Source organism: Rana temporaria, chromosome 2 (assembly GCF_905171775.1).
Source record: "Rana temporaria chromosome 2, aRanTem1.1, whole genome shotgun sequence".
Lineage (NCBI taxonomy): Eukaryota > Metazoa > Chordata > Amphibia > Anura > Ranidae > Rana > Rana temporaria.
The window spans coordinates 484152824-484180748 of NC_053490.1; the positions used below are offsets into that span (position 1 = coordinate 484152824).

General features: G+C 42.0%; 1 protein-coding gene across 20 annotated transcripts in view; it reads right to left on the bottom strand.

Annotated features, from left to right (window-relative positions):
- Positions 1-27925, bottom strand: part of ROBO2 (roundabout guidance receptor 2) — a 1260761-nt gene that overhangs the window by 647225 nt on the left and 585611 nt on the right. The gene's annotated exons all lie outside the window — the stretch shown is intronic.

The window sequence follows — 27925 nt, forward strand, 5'->3', positions numbered from 1 at the left end:
TGCTTTAGACAGAATGCTTCGGAGCAATGTTTTCTTTGATTTTAATTTGTTTCCTATTTTGCCATCCAGAGATAGACTGGCAGGTTCGTCTTCATGCCTAATTAATGCATTTTAGGACTCAGTGTCTGTGTGGGCTGCAGGCAGATATCAACTTGTTTGTGCATTAAAAAGGCTTTGTCTACCAAAGCCAAAAATTAACAGTCATCGGAAATGTATTTATATACTATTTTATCAAAGCTGGTTAAATTCATTCATCTGCAGTACATAGTTTATTGTTTATAGCTATGCAGTATATTATGGTGGTGGCCCAAATCTTGCATGAGAATTTCTTGATACAAGCACCACTTCAAGGAAAACTCCACTTTCGCAACAAAAAAACACCCACAAATAATAGACACATTAACCATTGTGTCATTTTGTAATTTAAAGTGGCTTTAAACTCTTACATACAGTATACCCAGTGAGGTGACTAGGCTCAGGTGATACATGGAGATGTACCTGTTTATCTGCAGCAATTTATCCTATACAGCCTTGCAAAACACACAGATCAAAGTATTTTATGGGGTATGAGGTGCAGATCCGATGTTACACACACTGATGGGCTAGAGCACAGAGTTCCCTGAAATCTGAGAGCTGAGTGGTTGGAGGGAACACAACCCCTGTACACAAGCTCATAGAAAGACACATAGAGTAGAGGCTATGATTCACCCGCTGTGTGCTGGGGGTGAGGGGAGGGACTATATCCTGGGGTGCTGGGGTTTCAGCTTAACCACTTGCCGACCAGCCGCTGTCATTATACTGCAGCAGGTTGGCTTGTCGTAGCTGTACATCGATCTCTCTAAGCAGGATAGCGGGCGCGTGTGCTCAATGCACAATGGGGGTTCTGACGCTATGACCACCGGCCACGAACAATCGCGGGCACGAGAGGCAGAACAGAAACGTGTGTTTTTTCTGAGAGGAGATGAGATGCAGATTGTGAGTTCCTACAAGCTGGGAACCACAATCTGTCAACTCCTATAGTGAGTCCCCTCCCCCCACAGTTAGAACACACATTAGGGAACACAGTTAACCCCTTGATCAACCCCTTCACAGTTAACCCCTTCCCTGCCAGTGACATTGACACAGTAATCAGTGCATTTTTATAGCACTAATCGGTGTATAGATTGCCAATGGTCCCAAAAATGTGTCAAAAGTGTTCAATGTGTCCGCCATAGTGTCGCAGTCCTGATAAAAATCAGAGATCGCCACCATTACTAGTAAAAATAAATAATAATAATAAAAATGATAAAAATCTATCCCCTATTTTGTAGACGCTATAACTTTTGCACAAATCAATCAATATACACTTTTTGAAATTTGTATTACCAAAAATATGTAGAAGAATACATATCAGCCTAAACCGAGGAAAAAAATGCTTTTTTTTAAAACAAAATTGGTGCTATTTATTACAGTAAAAAATATTGTGTTTTTTTCAAAATTGTTGCTTTTTTTGTTTATAGCACAAAAAAAAACGCAGAGGTGATCAAATACCACCAAAAGAAAGCTCTATTTGTGGGGAAAAAGGATGCCAATTTTTTATAGGTACTGCATTGCCTGACCGCGCAATTGTCAGTTAAAGCAACGCTGTGCCGAATTGCAAAAAAATACTTTGGTCATTGAGCATCCAATTCTTTAGGGGCTGAAGTGGTTAAAGTTATATCAGTAACTCATGCAGAATGCAGAATAAAGTGAGATCAGAGAGGAACACCACACTTGGCGCTTTGGATTCAGGCTAGTGCACACTATAGAAGCACATGCTTTGTTAATAAATAAAGGGCCAGATCCACAAAAACCTGACGTAACTTAAAAAATCCAATTTAAGTTACACTGCCTTAAAGTTTCTACCTAAGTGCCTGATCCACAAAGCACTTATCTAGAAATTTCAGGCTGTGTAACTAAAATTCCGCCGGCGCAAGGCGTTCCTATTCAAATGGGGCGAGTCCCATTTAAATGAGGCGCGCTCCCGCGCCGGCCGTACTGCGCATGCGCGCCGGCCGTACTGCGCATGCGCGAAGTTACGTTACGCCGAGTTTTGAGGATCGCGACGGCTTAAAGTTGCGTCGGGGATAAAAAAAATGACAGCGGCATGCTTTCCTGAGGGAGAACTCCATGCCCATTTTCAAAGAAAAAAACGGCATGGGTTCCCCCCCCAGGAGCATACCAGGCCCTTAGGTCTGGCATGGGTTGTAAGGAGACCCCCCCACGCCGAAAAATTGACGTAGGGGGTCCCCCTACAATCCATACCAGACCCGTATCCAAAGCACGCTACCCGGCCGGCCAGGAAGGGAGTGGGGACGAGCGAGCGCCCCCCCCCTCCTGAGCCGTGCCAGGCCGCGTGCCCTCAACATGGGGGGGTTGGGTGCTCTGGGGCAGGGGGGCGCACTGCGGGCCCCCCCACCCCAGAGCACCCTGTCCCCATGTTGATGAGGACAGGACCTCTTCCCGACAACCCTTGCCATTGGTTGTCGGGGTCTGCGGGCGGAGGCTTATCGGAATCTGGGAGTCCCCTTTAATAAGGGGGCCCCCAGATACCGGCCCCCCACCCTAAGTGAATGGATATGGGGTACATCGTACCCCTATCCATTCACCTGGAGGCAAAAAGTAAAATTTAGTAAACACACAACACAAGGCTTTTTAAAATATTTTATTATTCTGCTCCGGACGCCCCCCCTGTCTTCGTTATTAGCTCAATTACCAGGGGGGGCTTCTTCTTCCGCTCTCCGGGGGTCTTCTCCGCTCTCCGGGGGGGGGTTTCTTCTCCGCTCTCCGGGGGGGGCTTCTCCGGACTCCGGGGGGCTTCTTCCATCTTCTCCCCTCTTCCGCTCTTGACTCGGCGAACCCCGGTTCTTCTGCAGCTCTCCGGTGCCTTCTTCTTCAGCGCTGGCTGCCTGCTATGTTTGTGTGTTAGCTCGATTTCAAACAGGCAGCCGGCGCGGTCTTCTGTGGCGTCAGGGTCTTCTCTTCCTTTCTTCCGATGTTGCCTCGTCGCCTCTTGTCGCTGCAATGATGGAAGCGCGCCTTGCATCCCATTTATATAGGCATCACCGTCCCATCATGCTCCGGTAGGTACCCACGTGGTGGGTGCACGTGGGTAGGCACCCACCACGTGGGTACCTGCCGGAGCATGATGGGACGGTGATGCCTATATAAATGGGATGCAAGGCGCGCTTCCATCATTGCAGCAACAAGAGGCGACGAGGCAACATCGGAAGAAAGGAAGAGAAGACCCTGACGCCACAGAAGACCGCGCCGGCTGCCTGTTTGAAATCGAGCTAACACACAAACATAGCAGGCAGCCAGCGCTGAAGAAGAAGGCACCGGAGAGCTGCAGAAGAACCGGGGTTCGCCGAGTCAAGAGCGGAAGAGGGGAGAAGATGGAAGAAGCCCCCCGGAGTCCGGAGAAGCCCCCCCCCGGAGAGCGGAGAAGAAACCCCCCCCCGGAGAGCGGAAGAAGAAGCCCCCCCTGGTAATTGAGCTAATAACGAAGACAGGGGGGGCGTCCGGAGCAGAATAATAAAATATTTTAAAAAGCCTTGTGTTGTGTGTTTACTAAATTTTACTTTTTGCCTCCAGGTGAATGGATAGGGGTACGATGTACCCCATATCCATTCACTTAGGGTGGGGGGCCGGTATCTGGGGGCCCCCTTATTAAAGGGGACTCCCAGATTCCGATAAGCCTCCGCCCGCAGACCCCGACAACCAATGGCAAGGGTTGTCGGGAAGAGGTCCTGTCCTCATCAACATGGGGACAGGGTGCTCTGGGGTGGGGGGGCCCGCAGTGCGCCCCCCTGCCCCAGAGCACCCAACCCCCCCATGTTGAGGGCACGCGGCCTGGCACGGCTCAGGAGGGGGGGGGCGCTCGCTCGTCCCCACTCCCTTCCTGGCCGGCCGGGTAGCGTGCTTTGGATACGGGTCTGGTATGGATTGTAGGGGGACCCCCTACGTCAATTTTTCGGCGTAGGGGGGGTCCCCTTACAACCCATACCAGACCTAAGGGCCTGGTATGCTCCTGGGGGGGAACCCATGCCGGTTTTGTTTTTTACAAATTGCCGTGGAGTTCTCCCTCGGGAAAGCATACCAAATGCCGTCGCTGGAATGGGCCTTTACAAGGTGTGACTAACTTTACACTTTGTAGAACGAGCCCTAATTTTACACTTGCAAAATAACACTTACGGCGCAAAAAGGAAGCTAGAAAGCTTTGTGGATCGCCTTAAGTGCTAATTTGCATACTAGCAACGGCATTTCGACTCGAAATGCCCCCAGCGGCGGATGCGGTACTGCATCCTAAAATTAGGCAGTGTAATTCAATTCTGTGTAACTTTGGAAAAAGCCTTTTGAGGATCGTTTCCAAAGTTACACACAGACTGAACAGCAGTTAAGTCGGAGTATCTCTTTTGAGGATAACCCCCAAAGTTTTTAATCTTAGTAAAAATGTAGCCACTATTATTTTCTCAAAATGCCAAAACATTTAAATAGGACTTCATCGCAACATGGCACAGCAGTGGTGTTCTGTTGATAATTCCCCCCCCCCCCCCCAAAAAAAAAGACCCTAGATATACTATTAGTAGGGAACTGATAGTGGTCTTCTGGACCACATCTTACTTCCTCACTATACTGTAACACCACCGGTGCAAACTTTCCATTATCCATTCATCTTTAGTTATGATGGCTGTCCATGTATGCTCTCTATATACAACCACTTCGGTTGTCCTTTGCACAACCCAACTAACCACCTAAAAATACAGTATATGGATGATTTGGCCATTCATTTGGAGGAATAAAAGAACCTAACCAGAAGTTGTGTTTGGCGGTCTACAACAAGCATGTAAAGCTGACTGAGTGCAGCAGACCCTATATTTCTCTCTTCATTTATTTTAGAAATGTTCATGCAGAAGTCAAATTTCTCATGGAATTTTTTAATATGGGCAAATAAAAAGATTCATAAACAAGTCCAGATCCAATTCATATATTACCCTTCAACATCTATCTTTTTTGAGTTACATAAACTATTGAAGTATCCAAGCTAATGTATTCCATTTAAAAGGTCGTTCATTTTTGGCCTAAAGTCTTTGTTAATAAGATGTGCAAAAAGGTTTGGTTACCGTAGATTATTGCACTTTCCAAACAGTCATTGCATTTTACACCACCTTATTAAATTAGCCTTTGGGTGGATATGAAATAAACTGACAACTGCAGCAGATTTATAGTCAACATCTGCTGTTATAAAAAAAAATCTTACAAGATAATAAAGTAGTGAAATGCTGGTGCAGATTGGTCAGGTTGGTTATGCCATGTATCTAAATCAAGGTTATTTTGGAATGTGTTGGAAGCTATGAAGTCCATGGGCCAGATTCTCAGAGGAGATACGACGGCGTATCTCCAGATACGCCGTCGTATCTCTGAGTCCAGCCGGTCGTATCTATGCGCCTGATTCTTAGAATCAGTTACGCATAGATATCTATTAGATCCGACAGGCGTAAGTCTCTTATGCCGTTGGATCGTAACTGCATATTTACGCTGGCCGCTAGGGGCGTGTACGCTGATTTACGCGTTGAAATATGTAAATCAGCTAGATACGCGAATTCACAAACGTACGCCCCGCCGACGCAGTACAGTTACGCCGTTTACGTTAGGCTTTTCCCGGCGTATAGTTATCCCTGCTATATGGTGGCCTAAGTGCGGCGTACCAATGTTAAGTATGGCTGAAAAAGTTACGTCGTTTGCGTAAGTCGTCCGTGAATGGGGCTGGACGTCATTTACGTTCACGTCGAAACGAATGACGTCCTTGCGGCGTACTTTGGAGCAATGCACACTGGGAAATTCCACGGACGGCGCATGCGCCGTTCGGGAAAAACGTCAATCACGTTGGGTCAAGCCTGAATTACATAACACACGCCCACCTCTTCACAATTTGAATTAGGTGGGCTTACGCTGGCCTATTTACGCTACGCTGCCGCAACTTTTTTTTGAGAATACGGCACTTGCCTGTAAAAGTTGCGGAGGCGTAACGTAAATAGGATACGTTACGCCCGCACAAATTTACGCCAATCTACGTGAATATACCCCCTAATATTAAGCAACTACTCAAATTTGATTTCAAAGATTACAGCACAGAGTTAATTTTATAATTACATATTCTGTATGAATACAATGTAGTGATGTAATTTGAAGAGACACTGCTGCTCTTAGCGCATCTAAACAGTGTGTATTTGTCTTTTCAGAAGTGAATACAGGGCACAACAAACCTCAACCTATAACATGACCAAGGGCTGTGCGTACGCCATTTCTACTGCATCATTCTGCATCTGTGTCTGAGTTTTTTTTTTGTTCTGTGTGGACTATATGGATCTGAATTAAGAGGAGAAGGCAACAGTCTTTATTTCTTGTAATTAAAGGAACTGGAAAATATACATTGGATATTGAAAAAGAATTGCCCCCCTTTAAAATAAACACACTTTGTTGCTTTGTAGCCTGAAATGAAGACAGACACAATTTTTGTTTTATCCAGATTGACTTACTCAGTGCAACTTATAACATCCAAGTGAAAGATATAACACCAACATGTCAGAAACAAAATAAAAAACTTTAAAAGCAGAATCACTGAGCTGGAAAAAGGATCACCCTCCTCCTAAAAATGACTTGCTAATTACCCTCTTAATAGCACATTTGACTTTTAATTGTGATCAGATGTGGTCATTTTGATTAGCTCAGTATAAAATGAGCTTTTCTAGAGCATTTCAGTCCCTGGTAGTGCAACTGAAGCAAACAATCAACTATGGGTGGCAAGGAACTGTCAAAAGATCTCCAGGATAAAGTTGTGGACAGGCACAAGTCAAGAGATGGATAAAAAAATTCAAAGGCTTTTATTTAGAAGTAAATGGGATTTAGTACAACACAGACCCTCCCTGGTTTAGGATGTCACTCCAAACTGAATGAATGACCCAGGAGTAAACTGGTCAGAGAGGCTACCAAGAGGCATACAGCAACTCTGACGTAGTTGCAGGAATTTATGTGCATGTGACAACAATATCACAAATTGTCCACAAATTTGGCATGTATGGGAGGGTTGAAAGAAAAAAAGACACTCCTCGGGAAAGGCCACATACAGCCATTGGTGAGCTTTGCCAAAACACACCTTGAAGAGTCTGAGGCCACATGGAAAATGGTTATGGTCAGATAAGACTAAAATGTTATTATTTGGCCTCAACACCAAATGATATATCTGGTAGAAATCCAATACAGCTCACCATCCAAATAACACCATTCCTAAAGTAAAGCATGGAGTTGGTCATATCCTGTTATGGGGGAGTTTCTCTGCAGCAGGGACTTGAGCACTTGTCAGGTTAAAGGGAAAAATAAATGGGGAAAAATGTTGTTAAATTCTTGAGAAAAACCTGCTGCCCTCTGCCAGAAAGTTGTCAGTTGGAAGAAGGTTTACCTTCACACATGACAATGAGTTGAAAAGGTTTACCTTCCAATATGATTTAAAAAGTCAAAAGAGGAGGTTCCCCAAAAGACCATAGTAAGCCTAGTAGAATTAAGAGAGATCCAGACGTATGGTTCCACAGCAAAAATGACCACACAGTGGTTGAAGGAGAAAAGGGTGAATGTCCTTGCAAGTCCTAGTCAGAGCTCAGACTTAGACCTCACTGTGTAACAGGCGCTCTCCGTATGTTACCTGTAATGCGTTCCATGCTGGAACGCATTACGGCGACCGCACAATGACGTCATCGCCCGGCGCCACGTGCATTCCACCGTGGAACGCGGAAGTGCGCCGCTGATCACCGCTGATTGTAAGGCACCTGCCTCTCAACTGTAAAGAGAGCGGTGTGCAGATAGCACACCATTCTATTATTGTCGGCTGTAGCCGGCTAGGCTACCAAGCTACAGGTACCACCTGTCCTTATGCTGAAGAGCTTGTCATACTGGATCGATTCTACCCTCCGTACTGGCATTACTGGGGACCCCCTAAGATATCCCCCACCAGCAGACCCTGCACTGCAGAATCCCTAGGCTGTTGCAATACCTGATTACTGGAGAAGCCAGATCCTCTACATACGGATAAGTACCATTGTTTTGTAACATTGTTACTCTAGAAATACCCAGATCATATACACCTTTTTGAAGTACTGTATTTGAATCTACCTTTATGTTATACTCCTGCACTGCATGGGATTACTTACTGTGTTTTCAGCTGACCACATTGGAACGTCCTTCTGAATCGTATCTTTTTAACGCTAGGCTTTGGTCGCATGTTGTAATGCGTCCACCCCTAGTAGCTCAACACATTCCTTTATGTGAGAGAGAGATGATGAAGAGAACCCCCAAACTCCTGTTTGTGTGGAGTGACGCCTGGGGCTCAGTACTGAAATCTCACATAAATCCTTGCTATCCGCAGTTGTGCCGTTAGACACTGAAAGTCTGTGAATAACTTTAAGACTGCAATCCCCAAACGGTCACCATCAAATGTAACTAAATTTGAGCAGTTCTGCAAAGAAGATGTATATAAGAGAATAGTAGGACTCATATGAAACATTCTCTGCTGCCCCTTATGATTACATTGTTCATTTATTTTGGACTTTCCCAGGAACAGTCTATGATTAACACTCCTAGATTAGTTCATACATAGGTGACACTAGGGTCAAATTGACACCATGTAATAATAAAAAATTACACAGGCATATATTTAACAGTCAGGACTCAGCCAAGCAGCTCAGGTCTTATAGAGCTTTATGTGACCTGAAAAATGAGCAACTGCCATGGGAGCCAGGCATGTTACTCAAGATGATTAAAATGTATTTATAGCTAAACCTTGTTTTTTTTTTTCATTTCAGATAGAGTCAGGAAGGTTTAGAACCCCTGTCAGGTTTTATTGTGTCCATGGTAAAGAGATTTCCTTCACTTTCGTGATAAGCTGACAAGGATTCTACAACAAGCATAAAAATTGTAGTGCACACAGACTTCAGCTTTGCCTCCTCCCAGATCACTCTCAGGCCGCGAACACACGGTCGATCCATCCGATGAGAATGGTCCAATGGACCGTTTTCATCGGTTCACCGCTGAAGCAGACTGATGGTCTGATGTGCGTACACACCATCGTTTCAAAAACCGATCGGGTCAGAACGCGGTGACGTAAAACACACAACGTGCTGAAAAAAACGAAGTTCAATGCTTCCAAGCATGTGTCGACTTGATTCTGAGCATGCGCAGGTTTTGAACCGATGCTTTTGTGTACTAACCATCGGTTTTGACCGATGGTCAGCCGTCCATCGGTTCGATTTTAAAGCAAGTTCTCTAATTTTTGTCCGAAGGACAACAGACCGATGGGCCGTACACACGGTCGGTTTGGACCTATGAAACTGAACTTCAGTCCGTTTTCATCAGTTTGGACCGGTCGTGTGTACGCGGCCTAAAGCGTTTCACCCACTACTGGGCTTAGTCATAGAGGTGGGAGTGGAAGTGTGCCACTTGGTTATATGCATCAGCCTGGTAAAGGCAAGGCAAATTAAACTCAGCTGGGAAAAATTAAATAACTTTGCCTAATATAAAGCACAGCTTTTATGTTCATATATACACGTTATGCCAATATTATGACAATAGTTATTGTGAAAAATTAATTGCAATGCGACACGTTTTTCATTGTAAAATACCAAAAACAAAAACGAAAATCTATGTATAAAGAGAAAAAAATCCATAGTTCAGCTGAGAACAATTAAAGGAAAAAGATGAAATAAGCAGAACCAAAAATGGAAAATTAAAGGGGTTGTAAAGGATTTTTTTTTTTTCATAATAAGCATCCTTTACCTGCAGACATTCCTCTTTTCACTTCCTCATTGTTCGTTTTTGCTCAGAAGTTGCTCTATTTCTTCTCTGTTCTGTTCACTTCCTGCTTGTCTGATTTTACTGACCACCGTGATGGGAGGCTTTATTGCGGTGGTCAGTGACGTGCTCACCCCCTCCTGGGAACTACATCTGTGCGGCAGGACGCTCTCTACTTATTAGAGACTTCAAAGAGGTTTGAATTACCGGGCGTGCCGCAATTCATACTGGGAAATGTAGTTCTTACATGAACAAACGAGGCAAACCAGGAAGTAAATGAGAGAACAGAAACTAGAATGCCGGAGGTGATATAGATGAAGGAATTTAATAGGTATTTACTCATTTTTTAACAGAATCCTTACACTATTCCGTCTGTCTACCTTTCAGACATTAATTTTAGGCAAACATTTTTTTTCCTTTAGTGACCCTTTAAGCTCAATTTCCATTAAAAGGTATACTTTATTGATGTCTGCATAAAAGCAATACTCTAACTGGGTATTTGAAATAAATTAAGCTTAGGGTGAACAATACTACATTTTGGAGATTCCGCTAAGCCCTGATTCACATTGATGCTACTCTGAAATCACGCTACTTCACTTGAAGTAGCACAATTTCTAAGTAGCAAGGTCAGCTGGATTTCAGGTGCTACTTGATAGACATCTGTGTGGCTTCATACACAGATGTCTATTGAATTCGCACCTGAAATCGGCAAAAGTAGCGCAGGAACTACTTTTGAAAATCAGTGTGGCACCGCAAAATCGGTGTTGCACCGATTGGAACACTGCCATTGCTGCCAATAGGCTGTGACTTGTCATACGATTTGATCTCTCAAATCGCATTACAAATCACTCCAATGTGAACCTAGGCTAAAGCAATTAACTCCAAACTATGGCCCAGGGACTCAGTGTGTCCCTTTTCTTGCTTATATCCTGCCCTTTAAGCATTCTTCTTGCCACTGATAGCAACACTGGGGCGTAATTCTTCTCACTAACACCAATGATAAGGCACTATTCCTACCACTAAAGCAAAGATGGGGCATTGTTTAATCCCACTGGACACATTCTGGCCCTAAAGTCTGAAGCACGGTTGACTGGCCCCCTGTTTAGAAAGTTTGAAGACCCCTGCTCTAAAGAGTTAATTTACTAAAGACAAATAGGCTGTTCACTATACAGGTGATGTGGCACTTTGCAAGGGAATTATCCCCAGAGCTTAGTGAATTAAGATTAAGCTCTGTCTGTATGCTGTAGTACAGCTCCTCCATGGCACATCCAGACGTTTCAATTAGATGGTATTATTACTTTAAGAGCTTGTCCAAACAAAAAAAAAAGAAACAATCAAAAATTACATCCTAATTTAAAAAAGTGGATTTTTTTGCTGGACTGATTATTACATTGGTCGTAAAAGTGTAGTAAGGCTTTATTAGCTGTGTACAGTGTGCAGTAAATATGCCAGCTCCATCTAGTACATCCACCAGATATCTGCAGAAGGGACACCGTGAAGCAGCTTGGGGGTAAATGCTGTTACAGTACATTTAACAACTATTGAAGCTCTGAAAAGTTGGAACAGAGTCAAGACTGAACTAAGTGCTGTTTTTAAACTGTCTCTGCTCCATTATAAATCATTTAATTAATCAGCATCTTTGTTAGGACGGCTTTGTTCTCTGAGTGAAGTGACTAAAATGTTTCCTCCGTATTAATACTTTCAGGTCAAGTCAAACGCATAACATTATTCTATACATCACATATTAACGATGGGGGAAAAACAAATTCCTGCTCTATATGGAAGATGGTTCTACATCTTTAATAATCATCTAAAACAGTATACAGTACATAAGCAATAATAGTTTAGGAATTTCACTGTTATGATATGTATTTTTAAAACTTATAAGGTTTTAGGAGGATATGTTTACTTTTTTTTTTAACAAGGTAAAAAAGATCTTTATTTTACAAAAAAAAATTAAAACAATTCATAAAATGAAGATTATACTTACTATAAGCTGACCCGAATATAAGCCGAGGCACCTAATTTTACCACAAAAAAACTGTGAAAACGTATTGACTCGAGTATAAGCCTGGGGTGGTAAATGCAGCAGCTACTGTAAGTGAAAAGAGGGTCAACAATGCCCATCTTCAGCCTCACTGTGCCCATTTTCAGCCTCACTGTGCCCATATACAGCTTCACTGTGCCCATCTGCAGCCTTAGTGTGCCCATTTTAGCCTCACTGTGAACATCTGCAGCCTCACTGTGCCCATCTGAAGCCTCACTGTGCCCATTTGCAGCCTCACTGATCCCATCTGCAGCCTCACTGTGCCCATTTGCAGCCTCATGTACCTTTGCTCTCATGTAGAGAAAAAGCAAACTGCCGCTCCAGGTGAGTGCACTCAGCAATCAGTGTCCTCTCAGAAGCGTGGGTGCAGGCAATGCACGGAGCGAAGACTGGAGAAAAAAACTGGACAGCCGCACTTCCACGAAATTCTTAAAATGTTGCCTTTAATAGTAAAAAATGGAAACAGCACTACAAATCACAGCAGGCAGTGGGGTGGATAGCTTACGCGCTTCGCACTGGGGTATCAGCGCTTAGTCATAGCTATGACTAAGCGCTGATACCCCAGTGCGAAACGCGTCAGCTATCCACCCCACTGTCTGCTGTGACTTTTAGTGCTGATTCCATTTTTTACTATTAAAGGCAACATTTTAATAATTTTGTGGAAGTGCGGCTGTCCAGTCTTTTTCTCCAGTCTTCATCTTTGCTCTCATGCAACTGCAGTCGGCGGCTGTCCACTGTAACAAAACCCCCGCCTCCTCCTCGTCCATGATAGATGGAACACTGATGCAATTTCTCAGCATTGTTTTCAGTGTTCAGTGTTCCGTCTATCATAAACAAGGAGGAGGCGGGGCTTTGTTACAGTGGACGGCCGCAGCGGTAAACCCTCACTCGAGTATAAGCCGAGGGGGGCTTTTTCAGCATAAAAAATGTGCTGACAAATTTGGCATTTACTTGAGTATATATGAAAACGTATTTAATTTTATAGAAGTTGCAACTGAAAAACATACAATAATTGTGTCTTTCTTTCTTTCTTTCTTTCTTTCTTTCTTTCTTTCTTTCTTTCTTTCTTTTTTTCATAATTTCCCTCATTTCCATCATATGGCATAAATAAATCTTGATGTGTTGTCAAATCGGTAGTAAATAATAAACTTATAATAAGGCACACCTGTAGATACTGTGAATATCCTCTAACTTGCTCCATTTAGAAGATATTCAAATTGGCTGCAGCTGATGACATCACTGGGAAATGCACAGTGAGCTCTGCATTTGATGTAGAGAGCGGTGTGCCACTATTGTGACTCCATGCGCATGTACAGGAGTGAACCATGTGCATGTGCAGAGTTCATTACGCTGAACCATCTGTTATCTCAAACTTACAACTATAAACTATATGGATACCAATTAAATAATATTTTTTTAGAATCCAGAGCAAACCCATAAGCAATATTAGTTTGCGTTCCACTGTTGGGAGCATTGTCCTCAAATAAGTTATTCATAGATAACTGTTAATCCATTTTGTCAGCTTTATTAGGACCATGCAACTACAGTATTACTATATCTATTGGAACTTCATGTAACCAGTAGACTAATTTTACCAACTGCCTTTGGGGGCACAGTTGACGTTGGATCTACTTTTCTGACATCTTTACTTCTCTGAGATAAAGTGTGGTCTGTTGAAAATATAATTCTTGCAAGTAAAAACCTTCAGTGGGCCTATAGTACACATATATCCACTGAGGCTATACCGGATTGGATCCACATCTCAGCTGCATCATAGGATATCTCAGTAGGAAGGCCACACCAATCGGCTGGAAGATACACCAGGATTTAAGCTTCTTCTAGCGCTACATGCCATTTACCCCTGCAGGGGTGGTGGTAGCTGGTGAGTGGGAACCTAAGCGGGGAGCACAAAAGTCACCCGATTTCCATGTCATCTTCACAAGTCACCTTGGATTTGTTCTGATGAACTTTATATTAACTATTTTTGTATATATATATATATATATATATATATATATATATATATATATATATATATATATATATTAGGGCTGGGGAAATTAAAGATTAATTCCTCGATTAATCTTTAATCTTTTTAATCGATCAAAATTCTTGACGTCACCAGACAGTCTGGACAGTGAGACTTACCCTGCTGGATGCGAGCAAACTGCACCCATTGGATTGAGGTACCTCTGCATCTGTGGAGCAGGAAGATGCATCAGGCTCCATCAGGGGAAGGGGGCATAAATAACCATTGTTTTCCTGTCCTAAGCACTTTTGTGCAGACAATTCTTTGTGTATCGGGAAAATCTGTTCCGTGCAAAAGACTGTTCAGTTCTTCAGGGTATATTGTCAATAAAATGCGATCATGTCTGCTTCCAGAAAATGTAAACACTCTGGTATGTCTGCGTGACTGGCTAAAGTGATGCCTACTTGCCTACTATAAAGTGACTGACAGTCAATATACTAGATAAGTTTTAAACTTAAACTAACTTTCTACGTTTTTCTTAAAGTTTAATAACAAAAAATTACTTACGTCAGTGCTACAATTTGAATTTAAAACGTATTTGTGTGAACTGTGAAGTTAAGTCATGGATTGTGGAAACTAACTAGTGACGGGTGATTGTATATAGTGTATACCACATTTACCACTGACTAATGCAGAGTTGCAATGCAAGGAGATCAGCTAAAAGTAGTTGGATCTGTATGTGCGTTATAATTAATCGAAATTAGTCGATTAATCGATTAAACAAAAAATCGATTAATCGAACACAAAAATTTTAATCAGTAACAGCCCTAATATATATATGTTTTTTTCATTTCACTATTCAGGACAGTTTTATGATTTTTTTTGTTTTTTCTTTTTTTTTTCTTTTTTGAGTTTCTTCCTTTATGAGCATCTTTTTTGACACATACTTTTGTTAATATTTTGTTTTTGCTAATATATTGGTATTGGAAACACTATTGGACTTAACCCTTTTGGAGAACACTTTTGGATAAGGTTAATTTACGTCAAATAGACTGAGCCTATCTACACAGTTTTTGTTTTACGTTCAATAAAAGTTTTATTAGAATTTTTGACAGACATCAAAGAAAGCGGGCACTGGTCCTCCCACATCGGGCGGGCCGGACTACCCTGAAGTAGACAGACACTTTCCACGGTATTAAATATAACATAACATGAATCCCCTCGCAAGACCTGAGAGATAATTACACATATATCCCTGTCGAGTATTCCTATGTATACTGCTGTCATCTACTCCCGCCCGGGCGCCCCACTGGGAGCCTGCTGCGCCCTAGGCCAGGAGAAAGCAAAAGGATAACTTATACACTTCAGGGGTACCATCTTGTGAAAGGCAGCGGGAGGACCCTGTCTCTGAATCTGCAAGGTGAAAGCCAAGGGGGCTAAACTAAAACAACACAAAAATAAACAATGGCCTTGGCCCAACCTAGCCTGTTGGTGAAAGGTCGAATGATCAGGAAGAAAGGTAAAGAAGTAAAAAGTCAGTTAGAGAGAACGGAGAAGGGAGTAGAGAGAGAAAGGGGGAAGGGTAGGAAAGATGAGGATGGAGGGATAATGGGGGGAGGGGGGGGTGTGTGCGGTGTGCCCGATCACTCCGGGCTCTGGACCCATTTCGCTTTTGTAGATCCTCTTGGGTCTATCATGGTGGAGGAGAGCTCGAGTCAGGTGAAAGTAGTGTTTTAAACGCATCTGAGGAAGAGTAGTGCCTCCATATTCCCCATGTGAAGGAGAACTTGGCGTGCGTTTCTAGGTCCTTAGCTTGGAGTTCTTCCATCAACATGACTCCGTTCATTTCATTAACCCATTCTGCTAGGGACGGGGGTAGGGGGGATTTCCAGTGTCTGGAGATCAATTGCCGAGAAGTACTGAGACAGAATCTAAGGAGAGTGTGTTTCTGAAATTTAAAGGTCCCCGGAAGGATGGACAGCAGGGCAACTGTAGGGGAGGGAGAGAGGGGTTTATCATACATGTTTGAGTAGATCTGAAATATCTGGGTCCAAAATGGACGGATAATTTCACAGTCCCACCAAATATGGATATACGTACCGGTAGCCGAGTTGCATCTCCAGCATGAGTCAGACGCAGAGGGAAACATGATCCTGAGGGTAGACGGTACTCTGTACCATCGTGATATGACTTTGTAGTTCTTTTCTCGAACGTAACTCGAGATGGAGGATTTATGTGTGTAGTAAAAGGCTTTTTGCCAGGCTGCCTCACTGATGTCTGTCCCCAGCTCCCTCGACCAAGCTGCGGTGAATTTGGGAAGAGAAGTACCCATATGCTCTAGGATCATTTTATATAATAGGGAGAGGGTATGACGTGGGGTTTCTGGGAGTAAGCATAGTTGTTCAAATTCCGTCGGGGGCCTATGTATCTGTCTCGAGTCATAAAGTTGCCTACAATAAGTAGTCAAATGTATACGCGTGAGCCAGGTCACCCTCGGTAGGGAGGAGGACTCGTCAGCTACGAAAGAGCCCGTGCCTGCATCGACAAATTGTCGGGCGGTGGGCCACTGGTCCCTCCTGTATCCATTGAACGCGTGGGCAAGCTTGCCTTCTGGGAGTGTTGGGTTGTCGTCAGTTTTTGTTTTAAGTGATTCATGCTGATCCTCTTTTTGGTTTATACTTTTATAGGTGGTTGTATCACACGCACAGACACATGGTAGCTGGCAATTTTTTTATCCCCATGTAGGTTGGTTTAATGCATGAGGACATATAGCACTTGTATTATACTTCCATATAGTGTTCACTTACACATCAACCAGTAGGTAGCGCCACTCAGCCCACCTTTGTTTTATATATCCAACTGCACCTTATATCTTTGCCCAGCTAAATCTTACAGGATGCAATACAGCTGCAACCAACTTCTCACATAACCAAGAAGAGTTCCAATCCATGTGACCACAGGGGGGTTTCAAGAAGGGGTTAACTTCAAATTGAACACAGCAGACAACAATGTTATAACAAATGTTCAAACATCAGTGTAGTGATGGGAATCCATTAGCATAAATATGGCCATCCCACTGCTGGGTGAGCTTTAAAAGCACATGACTCGTAAAAAGGACATTTAAAAAGTATAATATAATTTATTCATGTTTAAAGAGCACTTGATGTTTAAGGCAAAGAAAGCATGTGTGCCTTTTTTCACTAATCTCTTAAGGATTTTTTATGTTGCTATGGCAACATCTGTTCATTATCCCAAGTATTTTAAACTCCAAATGACATCTTTTCATCTAACAAACTAAATTACAAAAGTTGATGGAAAAAATGTCCTTTCACCTCTAAATTGCTACTTGTATCAGTGAATAATCAAAGTCTGCATGAAACAAAGCGCTGACTGATCAAGTGACTTTGAAAACAGCATAAGCTGAGTCGTCTAACTAGTTGACTTCACGCTGAGTTCTGTATTACACCAATGGAAATTCTAATATTTGGTTTCATATGTTTATACATCAGGCTGGCACTTCATTAATGAAAAAAGTAAAACATAGTTAATTGGTTCATCTTGGGTCAGCAGTAGTAGGCAAGTAGGGAAGTAATGATGTTTTGGTGTTGGAATTTCCTGTTTTTATTAAAATGTATTTTGGATAATTGGATACCTTTTCCTGATAATTAATTGTCCCCCTGTGCCCTATTTTACCCCGTATTAGTGTATGATCAGTAATGGACATAAATTTTAGAGGGTTTTTATGTGAAATTGTTATGATGACCCAACCATGTGTCCTCTTGATTACCAGAGTACCCCTTGGCTAGTGGCCACCTTCTACCATAACTCGGGGACAACCTATGATGTATCTTCAAGGGCTTTAGAACAGTAGGAGCCAGATTCATGTAGGAGGGCGTAACTTTGTGCGGGCGTAGCGTATCCTATTTACGCTACACCTCCGCAACTTAGACAGGCAAGTGCAGTATTCACAAAGCACTTGCTTCGTAAGTTGCGGCGGCGTAGCGTAAATTGGCTGGCGTAAGCCCGCCTAATTCAAAGTAGGCTGGTAGGGGGCGTGTTGTATGCAAATGAATCGTGACCCCGCGTAAATGACGCGCCTAACGAACGGCACATGCGTGCGCATGCTCAGTATCACGTCGAATTTACGCCCTAAGATACGCTGGCTCAATGCCTGTGACGTGAACGTAACCTACGCACAGCCCCATTCACGTACGACTTACGTAAACGACGTAAAAAGATACGCTTGTTCCGACGTCCATACCTTGCATTACCTGCGCCTCATATAGCAGGGGTAATTTTACGCCGGACGTAAGCCTTACGTAAACGGCGTAGCGGGCGCAAGTATGTTCGTGAATCGGCGTATCTAGCTAATTTACATATTCAATGCGTAAATCTATGGAAGCACCCCTAGCGGCCAGCGTAAATATGCACCCCAAGATACGACGACGTAGGAGACATACGCCGCTCGTATCTTGGCAACAGAGAGGCGTATCTGATTCTATGAATGAGGCGCACAGATACGACGGCACAAATTCGGACTTACGACAGCGTACGTGGAGATACGCCATCGTAAGTTCTTTGAGAATCTGGCCCTAGGACTTTATCTACCGTTTGCTGCCAGTCATGTCTCATTGCTCATTGTTTATGCCACAATGTCATTGATGTTACCATCTTCTGAATCTTTTTCACATAATCTCTACCATGCTCCACAAATAGCTAAGTGCCCAGATTCTAGTCTAATCAGGAAAGCACTGAGCTTGGGGGTTTGGGGGGCATTGGTCCCTGGGCCAGTATTACAATGATATATTATGCTAGTGGCCCTAAAAAGGTATATTTCATCATTCAGTCATTGATCAGAATGGAATTTGCAGACAGTGGCATACAATGACATTGTATAGCTACCTGCTCCCCATTCAGATCTGTGATAACAGCTTCTGGCAAAGGGAAGCTTTTCAGCACCAACTTTTTTGTGGTTGCAAAACAATCTTATGCTAGAAGCCGTGGCGTTGTGTCATGCCTTTCACCATGCCCACCAGTCAATACAGCACCACTGCACATTTTTCATTGTCCAACTTTTTCCTTAACCACTTCAGCCCGGGAAGGTTTTACACCCTTCATAACCAGGCCATTTTTTGCCATATGGCACTGAAGTATTTTAACTGACAATTGTGCGGTCATGCGACACTGTTCCCAAATACAATTGATGTCCTTTTTTCCCACAAATAGAACTTTCTTTTGGCGGTATTTGATCACATCTGTGGTTTTAATTTTTTGCGCTAGAAACAAAAAAGTCTGATAGTTTTGAAAAATATATATATATTTTTTACTTTCTGCTATAAAACATACCCATTAAGAAAAATTAGAAATCTAATTTCTTCACCAATTTAGGTATTCGTTTACATATTTTTGGTAAAAACAAAATCCCAATAAGTGTATATTAATTGGTTTGCACAAAAGTTATCACGTCTACAAATTATGGAATATTTTTATGGCTTTTTTTTTTTTACTAGTAATGGCGGTGATCAGCGATTTTTAGCGGGACTGACACATTTTTAGCAGGACTGCCACATTTCGGCGGACAAATCGGACACCTAACTTACACTTCTGACACTTTTTTGGCAACCAGTGACATTATTACAGTGATCAGTGATAAAAATATGCACTGTTACTGTACTAATGACACTGACAGGGAAGGGGTTAACAACAGGGATGTCCAAAGGGTTAAGTGTGTCCCTAGGGGATGTTTTCTAACTGTGTGGGGAATGGACTCCCTGGATGAATAGAGAAATCTGTGTTCCTGCTTAGCAAGAACACAAGATCTCTCTGTTCATCCACCAGACCCACTGATTGTCTCCCCCTCTGCCCAATCACTCCCCACTGGCTATTGCACGGAATGACTACAGGTATGTGTTTCATGCAATAGGGACGACCTGCCGCAGTAAATGTACTACGGCTGGTCAGCAAGTGGTTAAACCACAGAAATCTGTCTTTACCATGAAGGGGCTCGTTAGTTGTGTTTGCCCCTCAGTCAAAGGTTCCCAGTGCTCAATAAATCCTATGATGATATAGATTGACTCAAGAGATTAGCTATTGATGAAAAGTCTGAAACTGACCCTATAGGCCAGCTTTTCTAAATCAAGGTCCCTGATTTTTTTTTTTTATGTGAGTTATGAGGGGTCGATCTTTAATATTGCAGTGCCTGTATAATTTTAGCACCAACAAAACTTTTTGAATTGAACAGAAAATGGTCAAACATAGATACAACTGTACCTCCAGCCCTAAAAAATAAGACTAATTAAAGCAGAGCACCACCCTATTTTTGATCTTTTGCCCCCGGCATTGCTGATCGCATTACAAAGAATGTTTGGCATGTTGTTTTTTTTTCAAAGCATATTACCCGTAGGATAAATATAAATCAACAGCGAGGTACGTCATATCCTGCTGTCTGTTGGCTCCTGGGATATATGGGTCATCCCAGGAGCAGCGCGGCATGCTAGCTTTCTTTCAGGGTTTTTTATATTGATTCACAGGTTGCCATAACAGTGGGGCGGGAATGTCCTCCGACACTGACATTGCTGTGGCAACCTGAAATGCAAAGAGTGGGCTGCGCTTTGAACATAGTGCCCAGGCACAAGATCTAGAGGTGCATGCTGGGTTGTCAGCAGCCCGTATCCCATAAGAAACTACTAGCAGTCTTCAGATGCCCACAATGAAGATGGGAGCTCATATGTCAATATTACATGTACAGCATATGCCAGATTAAATTAGATAAACTGTGACAATCACAGGGATCTTTACGGGACCTGTAGAAATTACCTAATTATCCCTCAAGCCTATCTGGAGATGGTAAGGCCTGCAAAAAACTGAAAATTTGATAATAATGTTTTTTTTCCAAAGCTATTTTTGTTTTTTTTCCAGTAAAAAAACTGTGAAAGAGATACAAAAATTATTTACAATGATAAAAATATATATATATATATATATATGACATGGTAATGGTGATATAATATTTCTTAAATTATTGCAAGTTCCCTCAACTGAAGACAGGCAAATCCTGGAATGCAATTCAAGTTAGTTAGTTTGCTTGTGGGCTCCATTTTGTACCTCCTACAGTTGGGTGAATGTTGGGGGTATATGTATCTGACAAATTAGCTTATCTTTTTTTAACCTTTAAAGGATTCCTATTAATGTTCTTCACCATCACAGCATAATGTTTCCCTATGATCTGCTCAGTAAAGTGTTTTTTTTTTTCCTCCTCTCAGTAAAATGGTAAGACCAGTAGAGTTTGGAAACATTTCCACAGAGTAATTTCTGCTGAGAGCAAAGCTGCAATTTGCAAATATTGTGGAAAGAAATATTGTTTTCCAAATGCTATAAAGATGACAAAACACATCCTGGCATGCCAGAGGTGCCCTAAAGGCATTAAAACAATATTTTATGGAATTAAATGTTGAAGACCATCATGAAAGTGCAAGTTGCTTTTCCCTCATTCAGTTCTCAATACAGAAACACCCTTTCTGCTGCTTCTGGATCATCACAAAGTATTTCTTCACCAGCAGCATTTTCAGGTAAGGAAGTGTTGTAAACCACGGTCTCCCTAAAATACACAAGCCCTTCATTTATAGATAAAATGACACCTAAAATTCAGAAGAACATTCATCAAGTCCTTTCTTGTATTAAGAGAGGTATGGACTCCAGAGACAGAGATATAATTTTGCCCCTGTACAAATCATTAGTAAGACCTCATCTGGAATATGCAGTTCAGTTTTGGGCACCAGTTCTCAAAAAGGACATTGGAGAACTGGAGAAAGTGCAGAGAAGGGCAACCAAACTGATAAGAGGCATGGAGGAGCTCAGCTATGAGGAAAGATTAGAGGAACTGAATTTATTCACTCTTGAGAAGAGGAGAATAAGGGGGGATATGATCAACATGTACAAATATATAAGAGGTCCATACAGTGAACTTGGTGTTGAGTTATTCACTTTACGGTCAACACTGAGGACAAGGGGGCACTCTTTACGTCTAGAGGAAAAGAGATTTCACCTCCAAATACGGAAAGGTTTTTTCACAGTAAGAACTGTGAAAATGTGGAACAGACTCCCTCCAGAGGTGGTTCTGGCCAGCTCAGTAGATTGCTTTAAGAAAGGCCTGGATTCTTTCCTAAATGTACAGAATATAACTGAGTACTAAGATTTGTAGGTAAAGTTGACCCAGGGTAAATCCGATTGCCTCTCGGGGGATCAGGAAGGAATTTTTTCCCCTGCTGTAGCAAATTGGATCATGCTCTGCTGGGGTTTTTTGCCTTCCTCTGGATCAACTGTGGGTATGGAGTTGGGTGTATAGGATTTTACTGTGTTTTTTATTTTGTTTTTTTATTTTTTGTGGTTGAACTGGATGGACTTGTGTCTTTTTTCAACCTGACTAACTATGTAACTATGTAACTATCAAGCTCTTGCAAGAGGAATAGATGCTTTTGGATCAGTATTGTCAATAACTGAAAATGCGTATTGGCAGGAAACTTTTAAATTATTATGAGGGGAAGGGGGGTGGTTATCTGTTCTCATGTATAGTTGAAATGTTCTTATTATGCTGAATATAGTCCTTGTTATTCCATTTGTAAAAAAAAATTACATTTTAAAAAGCAGGTTTAGTTTATTTACTGAATAAGCTGTACTTTTATTTCAAGCATAATACTTCCATAATACTTATAGAATAATAAACACTGCATTTCACATTCCCAGTGTAACACAATTATTTCCAGTTTGTAAAACTATTCCACACTGTTTTGTTTTTTTTTAATTTTTAGAAAATTTCCATATTCGTCTGAAAAAATATTTTTTTTCCAGGGCTTCACAATTTCCACAAAAATTTACATCTCTAATGCTGCGTACATGCGGTCAGAATTTCCAACAACAAATGTTCGATGTGGGCTTGTTGTCGGAATGCTCCATGGGACATTTGCTGTCGGAATTTCTGACTTCCGATCGTGTGTAGCCAATTCCAATGCACAAAAATCCACACATGCTCGGAATCAAGCAGAAGAGCCTCACTGGCTATTGAACGTAATTTTTCTCGGCTCGTCGTAAGTTTTGTACATCACCGCGTTCTTGACGTTCGGAATTTCCGACAACATTTATGTGACCGTGTGTATGCAAGACAAATTTGAGCCAACATCTGTCGGAAAAAAAATCCACAGATTTGTTGTCGGAATTTTCGATCGCGAGTATGCGGCATAAGCCTGTCAGATACAAAAACTTTACAAACTCAGCAGATACCACCATAACCACTGATTCTTTTCAGGGATACATTTGTTTGGTTGGATTTTCCCCCATCTGTTACTTCAATAACATCATTAGTTTGGTGTTCCAAGTTTAATGCATGCATGCATAGTACAGCATCTTTCAGCTACAGTTAGGGTGAGCAGTGCAATGCAATAAATATGTTCAGACACCGACAAAGTAAGCTTCTTGTCACCATGACTGCAAGGCCTTCACCTTTGTAAGAAACATTTTACTAGTAAGTGCCAGAAGCAAATCATGGGCATTCATAAATTATGCATAAGCAGTTTTTTTTTTTGCTCTTCATCTTCCATAGAATCTAACAGTGTACTCAAGGTTTAAGACTGTGTTGTGTTCCATAACAATCACAAAAGGCAGCAATTCAATGTATTAAGAATGATATCAAACAGCTCATTGGCTTGATTTTTCAAGACTTGAAGAGACCATTTTCTATTTTCATGCAATCAGAAATTAAGGCTTTTGTAACTGCTATTCCTGCTAATACGGGCAAGGTCAAGGTACTTTACATGTTATGTTTCCAAGTGAACATGATAAAAATGGTTTCCATAATTACAATAGGGTGTATAAAAGGATGCATAATGAAATGGCATAGTAAGAATAAGAGCAATGGCCTCCAATTAGTGGCTTTGTGTATGATTCTTCAGCAACTTCTCACCAGGTGCTTCATACCTGTCTGTCTTGAAACTTGCTGCAGAGTTCCAGTTCCCACATGCATGAATCCAATCTGCAATCACCAATGTGTTATGCTACTAACAATACGTTTTTTTTTTTACGAGGAGCAAACACAATTTTTTATATGTTTCTGGATTTTGCTTGGCACTTCAAATTCAAGTTAAATTCTGCCCTACTTATTGAGGACATAGCAACTGGTTCACCCAACAGCGGACCTCCCCAGCTGTATATATTTGCCTCCCCTTTGCTTTCTCTTGTTTCGTTGATGGAAATATAGAGAGCTACTTGGAATGAGGAGCATGTGACTAACTACCCCCACCCCCAAACATTGGTGATTGGTTGCTCAGACACTAAGTGGTGTCACATGGGGGTGAGGAAAGTCCAACTGCTTGGAATGGGGAGCATGTGACTAACTACCACCACCCCCAACATTGGTGCTTGGTGATTGGTTGCTCAGACACTAAGCGGTGTCACATGGGGGTGGGGAAAGTCCAACTGCTTGGAATGGGGAGCATGTGACTAACTAACCACCCCCCCCCAGGCATTGGTACTTGGTGATTGGTTGCTCAGACACTAAGCAGTGTCACATGGGGGGTGGGGAAGGTCCAATTGCTTGGAATGTTGAGCATGTGACTAACTAACCCCCCCCCCAAGCATTGGTACTTGGTGATTGGTTGCTCAGACACTAAGTGATGTCACATGAAGGTGGGGAAAGTCCTTATCCTTACGTAAGCTCAAAGACTGCTACATGTTGCTTACAAAGGGCTTTCTACCTTTACTCTCTTTACTTCAAAGTGCAAGTAAAGACTTTAGAAGAAAAAATGCTGGCAGAAGAGAATATCTTTTCTACAATAAAAGCTGCTGCCTGCCAACATTATTTCTTCTAATTGTACACTAAGCTGCACATACGCAGCTCTTGACTTCATATCTTTGCATCTGGTTCTGGCATGGCAGCAGTGGCATTTACTTTGAGCACTCATCATTAAATAGCTGGGTACTGTGAAGATTGCAGCTTCTATTTAAACTTTATCGGGTCACAAGAATGACTAAAGAAAATTAAGGATCGGCAATTTAAAACAGTTACCATGTATGCAATTGAATTGTAAATTTGTCCTAGAGTTAAACTTTTAACCTTTAATTACTTTTTAAATGGAATTATACTTTTAAGAATGATTGTAGTTTTGAACCTTCAGCATTTTTTTTTACTTAAAGTGTTACTAAACCCAGTAGCCTTCATTCACTATATCTGGTCTCCCACAGTACACAGGACATGGAAAATATTTTAGTAAATCTAAACTGCTAAATACCTTTTTTCATCAGAAGTTAGAGCAGTCCTGTGACTTCTATGAGTGTCTGGTTAAAGCTTGTAGGAGGAGTTTTCATTCTCCCACGGTTATCCTATGAGAATGCAGTACCCCTGACCCTCTGTCTGGACAGTGCTGATGACATGCACTCTCCCAAGGAAAAAAATAAAAACTCTAGCAATACACACCAAACTGAGCATGTGCAGCCTACCCCTGGCTCTATTATCAGGAAATATATTGGAGTATGTGGAAGAAGGAGATGATCAGAGGAGACAGGATCAAACAGCCTTTTTAAACAATGCAGAGGATTAACCCCTTTGGTTCCACAGTGAGTATAACAAGCATGCTTTACTGCATATACAGACTCATTCATAAATGGAATTTTCATTTTAAGATTTCATTGACAATGGTTTCATGAAGTATAGATGCTGCAACACCTAAAGCCCCGTACACACGACGGACTTTTTCCATCCGAAATTCCGACTGTGTGTATGCCCCTTCGGAGAAATTCCATTGCAAATTCCGATGAATTCCATTGGAGTTTAGATAGAGAACATTTTCTCTTTTACTCCGATGGAATTCCGTCGGAATTCCAATGTGATTTTGGTCGGACAAAGATACAATCATGTGTACGGGGCTTAACAGTTTCTTATTTCTCTTGTAGCCACTATTTGTGAGTTTTTAGGTCTGCACATCCATTGTGGCCATTAGAAGGATTATTGCTTTCACTGATGGCATTTTTACTTATTTTATAATATAGAGAAGGTTACAGGAGATGCTGGACATACAAAAGTGGATGGGAACACTCAAAACTCTCAGATGAACAGAAACAAAGTTAATTTGCTTTTGAAGTCTTCAAGACATTAGAAGTCAGACCACCATCCTCCAGCCATTAATTTAAATTACCACTTTGGGGTGGATTGACTCTTGTATTTTGAAACATTTTAACAGGGTCAATCTTCATTACCTTATTACTTACTAAATTGTTCTGATGTTTTATATTCCAGGCAGTAATAAGTCACATTGTTAGTAGTCACACAATGCTGCTTGGTGCCGGAGCCTGTAAAAAGAGATCTTCAATTTATTTTCTGATACTGATATGTTCCTGGTGTGAAATCTTCAATAAACAGTTATCTTCAAACCGTAGTTTGAGTGTCTATTACTGGGTGGGACTAAAACTGATAGCTTTCAGACGCATTGCTTTTTTCTAGTTTTGCAATGATGTCTGAATTTTAGCACAGTTCATGTATGTGTATCTATAGAGGATACTTGTAAATTTCAATATACAATACCGATATGCCGCGTACAGACAATTGGACATTCCGACAACAAAACCGTGGATTTTTTCCCGAAGGATGTTGGCTCAAACTTGTCTTGCATACACACGGTCGCACAAATGTTGATGGAAAATTCCGAACGCCAAGAACCCGGTCACGTACAACACGTACGAAGGCACTATTAAAGGGAAGTTAAATACTAGTCGTGTAAGTAGAAGTTTAGTGAGAGACGATTCGCGCTTTTCAGTCTTGTGCTTTTCAGTCCATTACAGTGTGATGAATGTGTTATCTCCATTACAAACGCTAGTTTTACTAGACCGAGCGCTTCTGTCTTGTACTTGATTCAGAGCATGCATGGAATTTTGTGCGTCGAAATTGTCCACACACGATCAGAATTTACAAGAACGGATTTTGTTGTCGGAAAATTTGAGAACCAGCTCTCAAATTTTTGTTGTCAGAAATTCCCACAGAAAATGTCCGATGGAGCCTACACACAGCTCCCATCGAACATTTGTTGTTGGAAATTCCGAGCGTATGTACTCGGCAATAGTGTTATTTACAGTAAAGAGATCGTCATTATTTGCCTCCTGAAAAAGCTATTTGCCTGACTGTGTCCAACTTCTGTATCTGTATATTTCTGAACCCCAGACCCAGAGCAACCAAGCAGAACTTAAAAATTGGGGAAAAGTCAAAATTTCTTATCTTGTTCTATGTCAGTGACTATCTGAAGTATTGAGGTAGTCAAGTACGTAAGTACCTTAACCACTTGCCAACCAGGTTTATCCTGACATCTCTCTCCTACTTATTTTTTTTTAAGGAAAAATATGAGCCGCATGTGGCTCATATGTGAACCCAGCCTCAAGCCCCATACATACGGGTGGAATGTCAGGAGACATTGGGCGGTTAAAAAAACAATGGGTGACATTCAGGCTGTGTGTATGGCACTCTGTCTGACAGAAGCCGGCTATTTGGCCGGCTTCTGTCGGATGAGCATGCTGAAATACTAGTAGCCGACCAACTCCCGTTCAGTGCTCTTAGCCAATGGCGAAGAGTGCTGGTCGGAATGTTCTGGCTGGGGGTCTCCCCCCGTCATAACACAACAGCTAAGTTGCTATACTAACTTTGCATAGTTAGTACAGTGGCTCCGACCGGACCTGACAGCTCATTGTGTGTACCAGACTTAGTAGTTGTTTCTCTGTGGTGCTCCATTCCTCTGTTATCAGCATGAGTCACTTCTGAGAAATTTTCCAGACACATGAGATAAATTTGTGTCGGGAGAGGGGGGGGCTTAGAACGGATTTTGTCAATTCACAACACAGTTATTCTGCTGTGTTGTAAAGAGGCATGGTTCCTTTTTTTCCAATCAGCTCTCCCACACTGTAACTGCAATCTCTCCACCCCCTCCTCTGTGCTGCTGATAGATGAAGACGTTTTTTAACATGATCTAGAGAGGAGAAGACTGCAAATAAACATGTAAAACCTATGTAGGAGGATTTGT